The 16,400-nt window shown below is 45.4% G+C and overlaps 1 protein-coding gene across 2 annotated transcripts in view; it reads left to right on the forward strand.

The window, feature by feature from the left end:
• Positions 1 to 670: 670 nt before the first annotated feature.
• SLC6A6 (solute carrier family 6 member 6) overlaps positions 671 to 16,400 on the forward strand; it is a 466,708-nt gene continuing 450,978 nt past the window's right edge. Inside the window, exon 1 of one of the 2 annotated variants that reach the window (XR_011301897.1) lies at positions 671 to 1,868. The gene's annotated coding sequence lies outside the window, so the exon portion shown is untranslated. The remainder of the gene's footprint in view (positions 1,869 to 16,400) is intronic. The other variant, XM_069643408.1, reaches the window with a different exon arrangement.

Below are 16,400 nucleotides of genomic sequence, written 5' to 3' on the forward strand. Positions count from 1 at the left end.
CTTCCCGTCAAATCTGATTTCGTACCCATATACATCCTTTTGTGATCGAAAGAGAATTGTTCCTTCCTGCTTAAAAATAAATAATGAATATAAATAAATAAATAAAAAATAAATAAATAAATGTGTAGATTGATAGGTCTAGATTTACAGAAATGTGTTCACATTGCAAAGTCCCATCGAAAACATTTTTGTAAATCTGGCCCTTGTAGTGCAATCACCTCACGTGTACCCTTAACTTGTGTCCTGCACGAGCAGACACACACACGCATGCATTTCTGTGTGAGCTGCAATGAAGGTTTGAAGTTCACTTTCTGCATAAGCTACCTTTCAGCACACAAGAGATTGCAACGTGGGTGATTTGCTGCTGTAGCGCTGTGCATTCATGAGGCCTACCACTTTGAGTAGCACTGGGTTTGCATTGGTGCCATCCGTCTATAGATTTGGTCCCTGCGTTTTTGTTCATTTGTTCTTTCATGGAATGTGTGTGTGTGTTAACCTGCTTTTGAGTAGCCACATCCTGGACTGAGACACGCGCGCATGGTGGACAGCATGTTATTGTCACAGCTCACTCCCTCCAATTGGGTGTCCCCCTCCCTTCCCCTCCCACCGGGTGAGGGGCGGTCTGGTGTTTTTCCAGGGGCTCGGAGTTCCGAGTACTGCCGCAGCCTGACACATGGAGGCCCGGCCGCTTATAAATAACGGAGCATGGGCTGCTTACTCAGCTTATCGCCGAGAGTACAGAGCGGGAGAGCCGTGTCTGCCTCACAGGACCGGGCTGGCACCTATCACTCACGAGCCGGCTCTGTCTCACAAGAGCACTCTCGCCGAACAGCTCTTCTCCCGTGCTTCGCTTGGAAATACCGCTGTAACCCTGACAGGACCCTTCGCTGCACCCCTCGCAGCAGCTGCCGTCACTGCAGCCCCCAAGGGAGTCCGGGCTGCTCCCCTCACCGGAGCTAACGCTTCAGCACCCAAGGGAGCGCACAGAAGCCTAGATCTTGGCACCTCACGCAGCAGCCAGTTCGGCCTCGCACAGTCTGTATAATCTCGGAGCTGCATCACTCACACGAATTGCAACTGCATGTCCCGTTGCAATTTGGAACTGCACCACAAACAGGAGAGAGAGCAGAACTCCCACAGCAGCAGGCACTATTCCCCCGCACAGGAACTAAAGCTGCAGTCCTCTTACAAGAGCCGGGAAGGTCTCCCTTTCGGAACCCAGAGGTACATCCCTCACAGGAACCGGCACCGCGCCTCTGCCAGAGCCGGAGTGGAACTGCCCAACTCCAAGACGAGCTGCACTATCCGAATAGCCTTGGATCCGGTTTCTAACTGTACCCAGAGCAGCACCTCTCACATGAGTCAAGGAGGAACCTCTCAGACAGGAGCCACAGGTGCCGCACTCCCACAGGAGCCAGAGCTCACCGCAGCTCCCAGAAGCCAGAGCGGCGCTTCCCAGAGGAGCCAGAGCTGCACCATTCTCACAGAATCTGGACCGACGCCTCTCTCTGGAGACGGGGCTGCACATCTCCTGCAGGCGCCAGAATTGAACTCCTCTCACAGGAGCCAGAGCTGCTCCTCACTCGCCGAAGCCAGAGCTGCACCTCGCTCATAGCGGCTGGAGCTGCACCTGCCCCCATAGGTCCAAGCGCTGTACGTTTCAGTGGAGCCAAGGTGCACCGGTAACAGCAATACACACTGCACCCCTCTCACAGGAGCCAGGGCTGCACTTCTCACAGAATTCAGAGCTGCGCCTCCCACGCCGCCAGAACTGCACCTGTATCAAAGGGGCCGGTGCTGCACCACTCATACCGGAGCTGGGGACCGGGAAACCGCAGCTCGAGACCTCCTCCCTAAGCGCCTCACAGGTAAGGAGTCGAAGATGGCAAGGGTGGGGGTGCGTGGGTGGGAAGGTCTCCCCAGAACTACAGAATGGAATTTCTGATGCTTTTTCCGAATGGTGCATTTTAAGAAAGTCATGCATTGCAATATGTTGTTAAAACATATCCCTCACCCGTTTTAAATCCCAAATGCCCACATCTGATATCTATTTGCCAAGTCCCCCAGTTCGATGACGACAACCCCCCCCCCCCCAAAATCCCCGGTATCCCTAAACCCCCATCTTCGGATGCTCAATTGGGATGGATGGATCAGCATGGCCGCAACGCCCAACGCACTTTCCCCAGTTTCTTGTGGGGGACCCCTGCACCCTAGTTTAATTTAGATAGGGTTTCATTGGGGTCAAATGCATACGGGGTGTTCTATGTCAGTCAATCGCAGCTGATCTCCAATTGTTTACAATTCTCAGTGCCCGGATGCCCCATGCCCCACTAATATCACAGAGGTGAAACTCTCAGCAATTCTGAACAAGCCGCGGCAGCAGCGCGAGCGCCCCCACGTGACCCCGGAACTATCCGGTTCGTGCGAGAAGTCAACAGTTTGCGCCACAGCCCTCCTCAGCCTGGTCAACAGAACAGCGTGGGCCTGCTTCATGGAACTTTTAGCGCAGTGCAAAGTGACTTCGCACTTGTGCAAAGTGACTTCGCACTGCCAACAAACACCCTGATTCACAGAGTGGTGCAAAGTGCATTTTAGCAGTGCAAAGTAACGTTGCACTGAAAAAGTACTCTTTGCACCGCTCTGTGAATCAGGGTGTTTGTTGGTATTGCAGTGAATTTGCACCGTGCTAAAAATTCCATGAACCAGGCCCCGTGTCTTCAAATGCGTGGGCAGATGGAATGATCATGGCTGGACGAGGCTTGCGCTCTCTCTCCGTAACCATCTTGTTCGCATTATTACAAGCATTTGCACTTTAGTATTTTGAGAATTGTGATAGCTTTACAAATTAAGTACTTTTCACGTAGGAGGGACATTCATTTGCATATCAGTCTTTGTCCCGCCTGCAAGGGCAGTACATACTCGAAATGCCAGTTAAGCATCCTTTGAACAAGAGTACCAACAGAGAGGGGCGCCTGCTACATTTGTTTGTATTTTTAATCAGATGTACACGTGATTGGTGGGCCAGTAAAGGATGAGAGGCAGTGTGATAGATAGGAAACAGGCTCAGACAGCCAGTTTGTTTTTAATACTGCATTTTGCTCAAATCTATCATTTTCATGCTAGAGATATATGGGCCAACGTGTGTTTCGCACCTCACTTCGCGCTTTCTCAAAGCCCCTAACAGCTATTCTACATTATGTTTCTGAGCATGTGCTGGTGTTGAGGCCAGCTTGCTTCATCTGGTGTCTAGTGCGCACAGATCTGGCTGGGACCAAATGAGGCATGCGCCTGGAACATGTCACAATACATGCATGTCTCAAATACTTCTCGGTGATATTAGGGGAAAGCAGTAGAATTAATGGGGTCGTTTTGCCAAGAATGTCCTCGTAGTTTACTTCGGTAGAGAGATATCATTCACAAAAAAGATGTCCGCAGTACCTCCGACTTACTACTGGGAATTGAAGCCTATAGCGCCTTATTTTGAGTTTGCCAGTAGTGGTAAAACAACTGCTATATTAGGTATTTACCTCCACACAAAACCATAATCACATGAGGTAATTTCCACATGTGGTAATGAAAAATCTGAATGTGGTCTGGAAATGCCGCCAAACTTGTAACTACATCCAAAGCGACGATTCAGAAGGACTATCAGTGAAGTCTGGGAACGAATTCGTTTCTCTCCAAGACAAACTCAAATTTACTTGTGGGAACGTTTCTGTACATGCCCAAGGTATGTGTCTATAGTACATGCAGTAAGGTATTTCATTATAAACATGTAAGCCTGGGAGGATAGCCCAGGGGCAATGCGTTTGTCTTGCATCACAGGTTTGAATCCCGGACCTGCACGTAGAGGCTGCTCTACGCCATAGAGCATGATTTAAAAAAAAAAATAATTTAATAATAAGCATATTTCCCTGAGAGTGTGGCTTCATCGGTTCCATGTGATCAAATCGCTGTGAAAAAGTCGCAATATAGGAAACCTTTTTTCCTGACCCCTAAAATTCTTTCCCCAAATATTCTATGAGGTGTACAATCAGAGCCGGCCAGAGGCATGTGCAGTGTCAGCGGTGGCAGAGGGCCCCACTCTCGGGGGACCCCCACAAGCACCAGTGCCTGTCTCGACTATCCCAGGACACATTGCTGCTTCCTTGGATGATTCACACTTTTTCCGAGCGAGGCCACAGTGTTAACTTCCAAGCCATTGTCATGCTTGGAAGACAAGTACCCCCTCCCGACGGTCCATCAGACACTGCAGGCCCCATAGTTACTCCTAATCACTTTCTTTGCTCTAGCCTCGCTTTTAAAGCAAGAGCAATTTAAACACCATGGCTCATTTAAGAGACCATTGTTTTGGGCAAGGCGTTTTAAGAAATGCAAAGGGTCATTTTTATTCTAAAAGCACACAGAAAGCACCAGCCAGCAGCCTACATTTACACCCTCCTCCAGGCCACTTAAAATATATCTTGCAGAGCAGTTTTAAAGTAACTACATGATTTTCAGGTGTTCATATTTAACACACCAAACATAATGTATTTTTGCTGGTATGTGATATTTTCATCACACCATATATAAAGCCTGTATTTTTCAAATAATGAAACACAAAACAGGTAACCTTTTCTCAAAATAGTCTGAGTCTTGAAAGAACATTTTCAAAACTCAAAGGCCATGTTTTGCTTTCTACTGAATTGCATTCTGGTATTTGTAGTTTCCCAATCAAGAAGAGGAGACTAATGCCACAATTGAACAATTGTTGTGTAACATTTGTCTATTAGAAGTTATATATTTGTGTGAATACCTTACTATGGTTTGTGTACTTTTTTAAGTCATATTTATAAAAACTGTTTGAAGCCAAACATCGGGGTGAGGCCAAAGAATGTGGGAAGAAGTTGCAATCCTTTAGATGTTATTTTCCCTCATTGTGGGCACGTGTTGTTTTTTAGGGCCAATGAAGAGGATATATGTGGGTGGGCACACTTTTTTCAGAGGGTGCTGCTACCCCGCTTGGATATTTTTGAGTCCCTCAAACTTGCTCAAATGTTCCGCTACAAGGATTTCTCCCAGATTGTCCAAGTGCAGACGCTTACCCACAAGACCACATAAAAGTGTCATCAAAACACATGTCTCTTACTGGAAGGAATATATCCTGGGAATATTTCACTATACATTGTTGGGACTAAAAGGTGGGCACCTTTTAGAATTTATCAGCATGGTTTTTGGAAAATCTCACCTCTCACGTAATTTTTCTGGTGTTGATTAATGTTTTGTAAGTGCCAATGCTCTTTTGTCTGGAACACTTTCTTCTAAGGAGAAAGGTCAATTCAATCAAACTTGTAAATTTCACTTTAAGATATGTACACTTACTGTGTGTCTATTCATAGGTGCTGGCTTTTGATTTTTGCTATGGGGCCAGAGGTTCCCAGGCCTAGTGATGCGAGGGAGCCGAACCCATCCGATAGACGAAACACCACATTTTATAGCAGGTTTTGCAGCAGGCATGGTAAAAAAGCCATATGATTTACAGGAAGATATAAACATAACATCTCAGCAACAGTAACCTAGCCTGCTCAGTTGCCGTTGCAACATTCTGTTGTGGGATTCCTTGCTTTCCCTTTCAATTCCTGCACCCCAGCAAACAGTTGTGGCCTGCTCACCCCCTCCAATGAAGGCTCAGGGCCTACATTGATGAGGCTCCCTCCTCATTTTGTAATTGTAATTGTTTATTTGTAAAGCACTTATACACAAGTGAAGTGCTTCAAAGCGCTTCAAGGGGTGAAGGGTACACGGAGATATCATTTTCATTCTTAGGCCTTGAAGATTCCGAATGACTGCTACTTGTCTGCTACTACAAAATAAAGCCTCACTCCTGATATTGCCACATAGGTAAATGTTAACATTGATAAATCATATACTGGACGTCACATTGTATCTGTCTCCTACCTTACTAATGGCAATGTGTTTTTAATGTAACTACCCATGATATTATTTATATTAAAAACGAATTCTGTGACATAATTTATCATGGATCACCATTTATGCAAATAAGGGGGTCATGCATATCTTATGCCAACCAGGGTTCGCAAATCCTAGGCGCCGGCCCTGGGTATAATTATATATTATTAGCTCCAATCCTAGAATATTTGGAGAAAATGTTTGATTGTCTTGAGGGCGCATTTGTAGGGAAATGTCACCAACTAGCAGGCAATTTTTTTTTAAACTAGTTTTTATTGATTTTCAAGAGAATTTTACAAACATTTCCCCCATCCTCCCTGCACCACCCCTGTCCCTCCCTCCTTCCACACAACCAGAATCAGATTATTTGGGTATACATAGAGTAGTGCATCTGAGTTTCCCATTTACTACGTAATGTTCAAGATTTTCAGGTTCTGGGGGCACCGTTATTGCACATAGTCCCCTTTAAGGAAGTCCAGTATCTTGCCCCAATGGGTCCTAAATTTGTCTGTTTCTCCTTGGATTCGTATGTTATCCATTCCAAGGCTTCAATGCTCCATATTTCACTGAGCCATTCAATGTTCTCTGGGATGCCCGCTGTTTCCATTTCCTAGCATTCACAAGCCAGGCCGCTATCACTAGTACCTTGAAGGCTTTCCATAGGGGTTTTGTGGGGATTTGCAATTCAGGGTCCATTATCCCACACAACCATTCTTTAGGGGAGTACCTTTGAGGGCCTTTGATCATCTGTTGTACCTGGCTGCTCACCTCTCCCCAATGCCGGACACTCCTACCAAACATGTCTCCAGTCCCCCTTCCAGGAACACCCACTCCAACATTCTTGAGTTGTGTCTGGGTATATACTATTTAGCCTTTCCAGTGTTTAGTGCCATTGGAACATTACTTTGTACCAGATTTCTCTGGTCTGCATGGATCTCGTAAGTTTGGTAATGTTGACCCAAAGGTGTTCCCAATGTGTTCCCGGTATTGCCTCCCCAAATGTCTTCTCCCATCTATTCATATATGGCCAGATAGGATTATGTCCGTCCCCCATCTCGATTGAGTATAGGTGCGAGATTCAGTGTTTATCCCCTGAGTGCATCGTTATGAATTTCTCGAATGGTATGAGAGTCCTTGCAGTCACCGTTTTGATATCGGGCTGCGTCAGCCAGTGACATAATTTGTAATATTCCAGCCTATCTCTTTCCATCAGGTCCACGGTAGCCTTACACTCCTCGAATGCCATAACTCCCCCTCCCCTACCATGTCTCCTACATTTATACATTCCTTTGCCCTCCATCTTCGAAACATTCCCTGTTTCGTCCAGGGGAGAATTGTGGATTATTATAGAGAGGTTTCAAGGGAGAAGGCCACGATGAAAGGTGCTCTTTCAATGGGAGACCATCCCAAGCATTACACGTCGCCGACAGTAACTAGCTATACCCAACATTGGGGGTCGATCCTGTCTCTCTAGCTATAAAATCCCTGCAAGTGGCTTGTTGCCACTGCACGATCCATCCTTGCACATTGCCTAGTTTTGTCTTCTGAGACCCATTCCCTTATTACCCTAAATTGGGCTGCCTCGCTGTTTGGGGGCCATCATGGTTTCCATGGCTAGTCTCGGTTTTTTATTTTGCCATATGAATTGTGATATGACTCTATCGAGAGATTTGAAGAGCATCTTTGGCATTGCAATGGGGAGCACTTTAAAGGGATATAATAGTCTTGGCAGTGCGATCATTTTTATCGTAGCTAATCTCCTTAGCCAGGAGATTCGTACGGGGGTCCATACCTTGAGGTCCATCTTTATTTTAGTTAGGCATGCCGGATAATTTGCTTCGTATAGTTCGGAGATTAGTGGTGTCAGTTTATGGCCAGGTAGGTGATGGTGGCCTTAGCCAAGTTGAATGGCCCTGCCGATGTGGTCTCCCGGTTTCGGACACTCTTGGGTCCCAGCCACAGGAGCTCTGACTTCTCCCAGAATTGTTGGTGTGATCCAAACATAATCTATTCTGGACAATGTTTGGTGCACATGTGAAAAGCAAGCATACCCATTTTCCAATCCCTTTCTATGTCGCCATGTATCCCTCAGGGTGAGAAATTCAAAGGCTTCTCTCAGGGTCTTGGAAGCTAATCAATCCCCTGGGGATCTGCCTGCACTTCTGTCTATTGTTGGATCCCATGCTAAGTTTAGGTCCCCTGTTAGAACAATATCCCCTATTGCAACATTTGTAACTTCTGCAGTGTTTCCCAGAGAAACCTTTCTTGGCCCACATTAGGAGTGTATACCATGGATAGGGTCAGTGGTTTGTGATCTATCAATACTTTCAGGAAGAAATATCGCCCCTGAGGATCTCTCATATGCTGCTGACCCTCAGCGTGAAGTGTATCTCTAAACCCAATTAATACCCCCACTGTTTTCCGCAGGGCGTTCGCCTGGTGTATTTGTGTGAAGTGGTAGAAATGTGGGCTTGATTTATCTGCTCTTTTATGTGTGTTTCGTGAAGCATTATGATGTCAGCCCTCATGTGTTTCACCTGCTCCTCCACATTTATTTGCTTAACCAGGGTGTTCAACCCCCTAACATTATAGGAAAATACAGAGTAGCCCATCGTTCCTTGTGTGCTTTTGGCACGTATAATTTCTCTGGGTCTTTGCCCTGATGCCATGTAGTCTGGTGCCGTTGTTGTGAATATGCCTCCCCCTCCTACAGCCCCCTGAACCTCTCCCCCTTACCCTCCCTCATACCCTTCCTCTTCCTGTCACATTCCGCCACCCAATTGCCCTTCCCCCCATCCTACCCCGGTCAAGGCCTGTGGTCCCAAAAACCACCCCAGCTTCTAATCTGGGGTATCAGACCTAGTATAACCCCAGGGATACCCCTGCGAGGGGTGAACTGCACCCTTCTGGTGATTCCAAAAAACAGTAAGCCATGTTCCTCCAGCTCGGCCCGGCGTTACAGTTGCGTACCATCCGTTACCGGATGGTGGGTTACCGAAAGTTTCCTTCCCTCCCAGCATTGTCTCTTTATATTGTTGTCTCCGTCATAGATGGAGGGCCGGGGTTGCGGCTCGATCTTTTTCTGGGGGTCCTGGTGTCCCTTTCTTGCCATGAGGTACCTGAAGCCTTCTTTCTCTACTGGTTCTCCCTCTGTGAATTCTGGACCATTCTCAGGTAGTTCTTGGAGTTCTTTCTGGGGGCGGTTGTAGAGCTTTGTGTCATTAGGTCTTTTCCTTCTTCCTTATTCAGAAAAGATATCCCCTCTTCACACTTGCACACCCTCTGTTGTTGGCCCTCTCATGTGAAGAGGAGCCCAAATGGAAAGGTCCACTTATATGCTATTTGTTTAGCTTTGCATGCTGTTGTCACTAGGTGCATCTCTCACTGTTTTTGTAATGTGGACCGCACTAGATATTAGTACAGCTGGATGGGGGTGCCATTCACCTTAATCTCTGTATTAGTTCTGGCCGCTCTAAATATGTTTTCCTTTACAGCATAAGATGTTAATGTGACCAGGATGTCACTAGGCCGCAGGCCTAGCCCCAGCCTTTTCATGCCCACTCTATGGATGCAGTCCATAAAAATATCCTCCGGAAGCAAGTCCATCAAATGCTCCCCAAAGCATTGCTGCATTGTGCTTTTCAATTCTCCTTCTAGGTTAGCTTCACTTAGGCCCTTCACTCTGATATTAGATCTTCGGGAGTGGTTCTCCAGGTCTTCCACCTGTATCTCTAGATTGTGTGTCGCTTTGGCCACCTGTTCCAAAAGTTCACTATTTTGTCTGACCTCTTCAGCATTGATCGAGAGGCCCTGTTCGGGCACATAAACTCTGGCTCCCAGGTTGTTGATCCTGTGGCGCACTTCTTGTAGGGAGCTAAGTAGGTGTTCTTGCGTCTTAGTTAACTGGTCTTGAAAGGAATTTACCATTCTATCTTCCATGTCCTTCAGACAGTCCATTAGCTCTTCTTTATTCAGGGTGACCATGGTGTGGGGATCTTTTCCCATGTTCTTTGCCCTTTGGGAGGCTTCATTGTCTCTTTGGGTCCCTCCTTCCTGGTGTTGGCCCCAAGAGCATTCTAGTAGTCCTGCTTGAGGGACACTGGTCACTTTGCTTTTGCTTGGCACATTTTTGCCATGCGCCACTGGCATTTGGAGGGTTTTTACCCCCTCCCGCTCCTTCCTACTTTGTTGTCTGGAGCACAGCACTTTGGTTTAGTCCACTCAGGGTGGGGGCTTCCCCGCTCGTACTTGGACCCTTGGAGTCGTCCGAATTGTTAGGGGTCTTTACTAAGCTTCCTTCATTCAGTCGTATTGGTGGTCTGGGTCCTCTCCTCTGTTGTTGTTTCCCGTTTTACCCTCTCCGTTGACTGACCTTAGTAGGTAGCCCTTGATGGTGGGGAGGTGCTTTGTTAATGCATTGCTGGCCTGGGGTCTTCTATATACTTGCTCCTTTCCCCTCTTATCACAGTCCTCCAGCCTTGGGTTGGTTGTACCAGTACAGGGTGATTGGCTTCCTTATGGGCGTGTAAATTCCAGGTGATCCTCCTGCACTGGTCCACCCCCAGGAACTGGATTCAATAGTCATGGCCTTGTCCTGGCCACCTGGATGACAGATCCCTGGGGACTAGTGGGTGAGACACCTTCTCGCACATACCCTTCCCCTATGCAATGTAGCCGCATCTGTTTCACGGGGGAACCGGGAGAGGAAATCTACTTTCCTTTGGTCTTTACCTTTTTGGTGTTCCACAGTAAAACAGTAGGATCACAGGTCTAAGAACCATCACATGACTCAAGGGTTGGAGTCCTAGCGTTGGCTAATAAAAACTAGTGGAGAATGGTCCATGAAGAGTGTAAACATTTTTGTTTCGTAAACAGGATGGGACGTTCTAATCCGTTGCATACTTGTGATAAGGCTGCTGCTAACCCTGTAAGGGAGGTGTCTGTTTGCAATACAAATTCTTTTGAGAAATCTACTACCTTTTGGATCGGGTTCTGGCACAGGGTTTGTTTTAGGTTGTTGTAACATATATCATCCTCGTCAGTCCAATGAATGTTCTGGGGTTGGCGTTTTTTAGTTTGTCTGTCAGCTTAGCGTTCTGTCCGAGAAGTTTGCTATAAACCTACGGTAATAACTGTTTAACCCAAGAAATGCTCTGAGATCTCTTTTAGTTTTAGGTGTAGAGGTATCTGAGACGGCTTCACCTTTTTGTGTTGACTACCATTCCCTACAAAGAAGTCAAGTTATTTCACGGATGACTGGGCCAGTCTGCACTTGGAGGTATCAGGTAATATTATCCCCACCAATAATATTGCCATATATATGGTCGTCGGGAACAGCCATGGGTGATATTATTAATGGGGATCATTTTTAGGGTGAGTGGGGGCTGCGGGGGTGTCCCCCGTTTCCTTCAAAATAATATGGGGTTTGCGGCGGGTGTCCCCTGCAGGTTCAATGGTTTAATATCACACAAAAATATGCCGATATTCTTGCGGGGATATTAACACATGGAACCCACTTGGTTGTATTGGCAGCTTGGACTGCCTCTCTGAGGGCTCTCATAATAGTCAAGAGATGTATAAGGTAGTCCTCCCAAGTTTTACTATAAATGACTATATTGTCAATATATGCTCCACAGAAATCAGAGTAGGGCCGTAATATTTTGTTCATAAGTTGTTGGAAAGTGGCTAGAGCCCTGTGTAACCCAAAAGGGAAGACTTTGAACTGAAATAGTCCTAAGGGCATTGTGAGAAAGCTGTCTTTTCCTTATCAGGCCCATATACTGGGACCTGCCAGTACCCTTTCGTTAAACCTAGAGTGGATAGAAAAATGGCGTTTCCGAGTTTATCAATTAGGTTATCGATGAATTGGCAGAAGTCTATGCAAAACATCCAGGAATGGTCAGGTTTGGTGATCAGTACAATAGGGGAGGACCATGGGCTTGAAGAGGGCTCACTAATATTTGCTCTTAACATTTTATTCACTTCCTCAACCACTATCTGTTTACTGTTTAAACTACTTTTCCCTTAGGTGCTCTAATGTAGTGATAGGTGCCTTTTACTCTTCCTGGTTTCTCCGAGAATACATTGGGAAACTATGTCACTAAATCTTTTAAATGCTCTTGTTGTTGAACAGATAGCTCTGGAGGAATGAATTCAAAGTTGTCTATCTCTTATCGTACTAAACAGGATAGTATTGTGGCATGGGTTGTAGACGGGTATTTCTTCCACTCTTTTAAGAGATTTACATTATATAGATGGACCTTTTGTTTCCTGTTAGGTTGGGCTACCTTATGAGTACAGGTTCCCATTCGTTCCAGTATTTCATATGGCCCGTGCCACTTAGAGACAAGCTTGTTTGTCGAGTCGTGTAAAAGGACTCGTACTTTTTGCCCTATGGGAAATGATCGTAAGCTTACTTTTTTGTCGTAAGTGAATTTTTGTTGGATTTGGGCTTGTTCCATATGAGTACAGACTAGATCTCGAATACAAATACTCATGTTCTTTCACAATTTGGTAGCAGTTTGTGAGAGGGGAATGGGTGCCTCTTCTCATTCTTCCCAGGTCTCCCGGAGCATGTCCAGGACATCTCTAGGTTCTCTACCATAGAGTAGTTCAAAAGGAGAGAATCTAGTAGATGCCTGAGGGGTTTTTATCACTGCAAATAGTGCCCAGGGGATCATTCTGTCCCAGTACTTTCTGTCTTTATCTACCAACTTTCTTAGGATAATGTTCAGAAGTGTATTGAATTTCTCTACCAAACCATCAGTTTGGGGATGGTACACTGACGCTCATAAAGGTGGTAATATGGAGTAGCTCTTTGAATTCAGCCATGAGCTTGCTTGTTCAATATGAACCTTGATCCGTCAGGATTTCCTTAGGAAAGCCAACCAAGGAAAAATATGGTAGAAGGTGTTTTAGGGTTGCTGTGTGGTATTATTTCGCATAGGGAAAGCCTCAGGGTATCTGGATGCATAGTCAACAATTACGAGGACATATTTCTTGCCCAGTCTAGATGTTTCTAAAGGTCTAATGATGTCCATCCCGATCCTTGAAAAAGGGACTTCTATGATTGGTAAATGATTCAGAGGGGCAGGCAATGGGATGTGAGTGCTGGCTTTCTGACATATTTCACATGTCTGAATAAAGGTTTTTATATCAGCGTGGATACCCAGCCAGTAAAACCTCCCACAGATATATGCCTGGGTTTTGGATTGTCTTAAGTGCACCCCTGTCAGATGGAAATGCACAATCTCTAGTACAATCTTTCGGTGGGTTTTGGGGATTACTAACTGTGTTTTACCTAAGCCTTCTATAGATGTTGATTTTCTATATAGCAACCCCTGCTTCAATAATAAAAAAGGGCTCCCCTTTTCTATACCTTCTCCTTCTGGAATAGCTCGTAAAAAAAGCTTCATTCAGGGCTGGATCATTTTGCTGGGCAAAGGCAAGATCAGGATAGATGGGAGGCTCTTCTCCCCTTTTCCCTTTGTTCTTAGAAGGTTTAACAGCTTATCCAAAGCCTAAGGTACCTCTTTCTGTTGTGTCTAGTTCACGTTCTTTAAAATGAGGAAATAGAGCCTTTTCCAGAATTCCTTGAGCAATTTGGTGCCCACAATTTATTTGAAATGGCATCTAACCATGATTCTGCCAGAGAACCTTTATGTCTCCCCGGAAGTCGGGATCAATGACGCCTGCTAGAATATCTATGCTCAACTTCCAAGTCAGGTCAGATTTTGGGGCCAATGTATGTAAGAGCTAGGAGGGGGTATTCAAACTAAGTTTGTGGGAATCATTCCCCTTTTCCCAGGAGGGATAGTAGCCTCTCTACTGCTATAAATATCAAAGCCAATTGATTCTTTCATGGTAAGGTAACAAAGGGGTTGGAAGTTCCATGACTAAGCTTCTGAATGTGTAGGGTTCCCCAATTTGTTTCAATTGAATAACATCCCACACCTGATACCATATGTAAGGAAGGCATGGCATCAAAGTAAGACAGACATAATTAACCACAGTTCAAGGGTGTTTAATTAACTTTCAGAAGGGGTTAAAATTCAGCTATCTAAACCTTAGTCTACAGATGGGAGCAAGCTATGACCATCAAATAATAATAATGCAGTCCTAGTGGAGTCTTGTCAAAATATAAAGGCCTATGCTAAGAAAACTTATTGACAATCCTTACTGTTACTTTAGAAATAGTGTGGTGTAATGTTCATGAAAAAGAAACAAGTGTTCAAAAAATGATAAGTGTGGATCCTTGTGCAGTTGGCCTCCCTTCCCCACGTTTTCAGCACGGAGCAAGGCGGTTCACCCGAACCAAGCACACACTCTGGCTTCCTTGACACAAGTTTATAGTTCCAATTCCAGCATCAGGGCCGTCTGTGCTCAAGTCGCTTTTCCATCAAAGTCTCTTGATTTGACGGCCCTAATGTACAAAACAAAAATTGAAAGTTCTTTTCTTTTTATCACTATATGAGTTGGGTGTCTCTCCCTGGGTCCCCCTTAGCAGGGCTCAAATCCCTTTATTTTATGATTCCAAAAATATACCTTCTTGGGTGACTCATGGTTCACCCCGGCCAGGCTGAGATCCCTTCTTCACATTCAATTAGTCTTCCTCAGCCGGGCTCGGACCAATTGCAGTTCACTTTGTACTTATACAAGACTTTTGAATGTGAACAGGGTTTAGCTTCACCCATCGCAGGACCACTTCGATACAAAGTTCCCTTTTCTATAATGCAGTTGCCCTTCAGTTGGATACCTAACAGAGACCTTCCAATGACCAACAACGTGGCACCGGACCACTCTGTATGCGGTTTCTGTCTTGGCTTTTTTCAAAGTTATCATGAATGCAAAAGAACACAAAGTAACTTGCTGACCAATAAGTGTAAATACACCATAACGCAGGCTAGAAAAGATACATACATAAGCGCATCATGATCAGACCCTTACTCATCAGCTACAAATGCCTATCCAATTCTGCCCGACTATCTATCCCAAAACCTCGAGAAGTGCAATCTTCAAGATCTATCCACTCCTCTCATGCACACCATCTAATAACACCAAGATACAGACTAACTAGAGTCGGAGTGATGAGCTTCCCTGTCAATGCCACTAAGTACTGGAATTCTCTACCTCTTGCACTAAGATCAGAAACAATCTTACTGGACCTTTCGTGAATACCTCAAGCCACTGCTCTTCTCACAAGGCCCCTCTCTGAGTTGAGCCACCTCACCTGTCACTTGCTTCGATCTTTTGTTTGCCCACGAGGTTCTAGTGCTTTACAAATGTAACAATAAATAAATAAATATCTCTGGAGGAAAAAATGTAAACCATTCGCACTCTGATTGGCTCCGGTGGGTGGGCTGTTACCGATCATGGCTTCCCACCACCGGGGGTGAAAGCCATAGTACTGCTTAACCCTCCCCAAACTCTTAAATTACCAAATTGCTCCTGTCTCATCATCCCTTCCTACACCCAGAAGACACCCATACACTCTCTCCATCTCAAAATTATTTTAAAGACACCTGCTTTTCTTTTCTTGCAGGAATTCTCACTAGAACATCTCATATCCTGGCGAGTGTTCTCACATTTTCAGTAACAGTAAGGGGTAATAGTAAGGGGTTCAATTCCAACTTCCAAAGTTTTGAAATGTAAGTTTTAGGGTGAAACAGAAGTGGAACACAGTGTCTGTATAGGTAGTGATAAAATCACACATGACATAGCCTGAAAATGCTAATTCCAGCATATCATGCAATGGGTAACTGTATCATTTAAAATTAACTATAGGAAATACATTATTTGATCATTAAAAGTGCAAATTGAATCACACATTTGTTCGTATTCAGACAAGAGCAAGCGTGGGACATGTGGACCGAGGAGGCTGACCACTGTTTTGGAATGCTCCCCTTTATCAGTTCATACGAGGAAGAAGGGATTTGGGGGAAATCAAGAAAGAAAATGGGCATGTCACAATACATGGTCATTGTGCATGATGGTAGCTAAACCCCAAATTCTGGGTCTTAGCACCCCCGCACTGCCTCTCAGCAACCCTTGCACTTGGGTCTGTATCTGTAACCCTAGAGCCCCCCTAATTGCACTTTTGGAAACCTGCTGCCTGCACTTATCCTTACACCTGCCACTTGCTGGCCGCACTACTTCTAATTGTTTTGATCCCGTGTAAAGCACTGCCTCCTCCCCTTTCCCCTGGCACTTTCCCCTCCCCCCTCCTCTGCACTTGCCCGATCTCAATGTCACTTGGCCTAGTAAGATTGTTGTCTCTCTCCTCCCTCTGTTCTCCCTTCCTTTCCTCGTCGTGCCTTAAAACACTTGTGTATAGGCGCGTTACACATGCCATATCATATCATATCATGAAGAATTGTTAAGAATAAAGGAATAGAGAGAAGAAATATATTTAGAGCAGTTGTAGTCCGGCTCTACAGCCCTCCCCAGAAAGG

Source organism: Ambystoma mexicanum, chromosome 2p (genome assembly GCF_040938575.1).
Source record: "Ambystoma mexicanum isolate Mex_15411 chromosome 2p, UKY_AmexF1_1, whole genome shotgun sequence".
Taxonomy (NCBI): Eukaryota; Metazoa; Chordata; class Amphibia; order Caudata; family Ambystomatidae; genus Ambystoma; species Ambystoma mexicanum.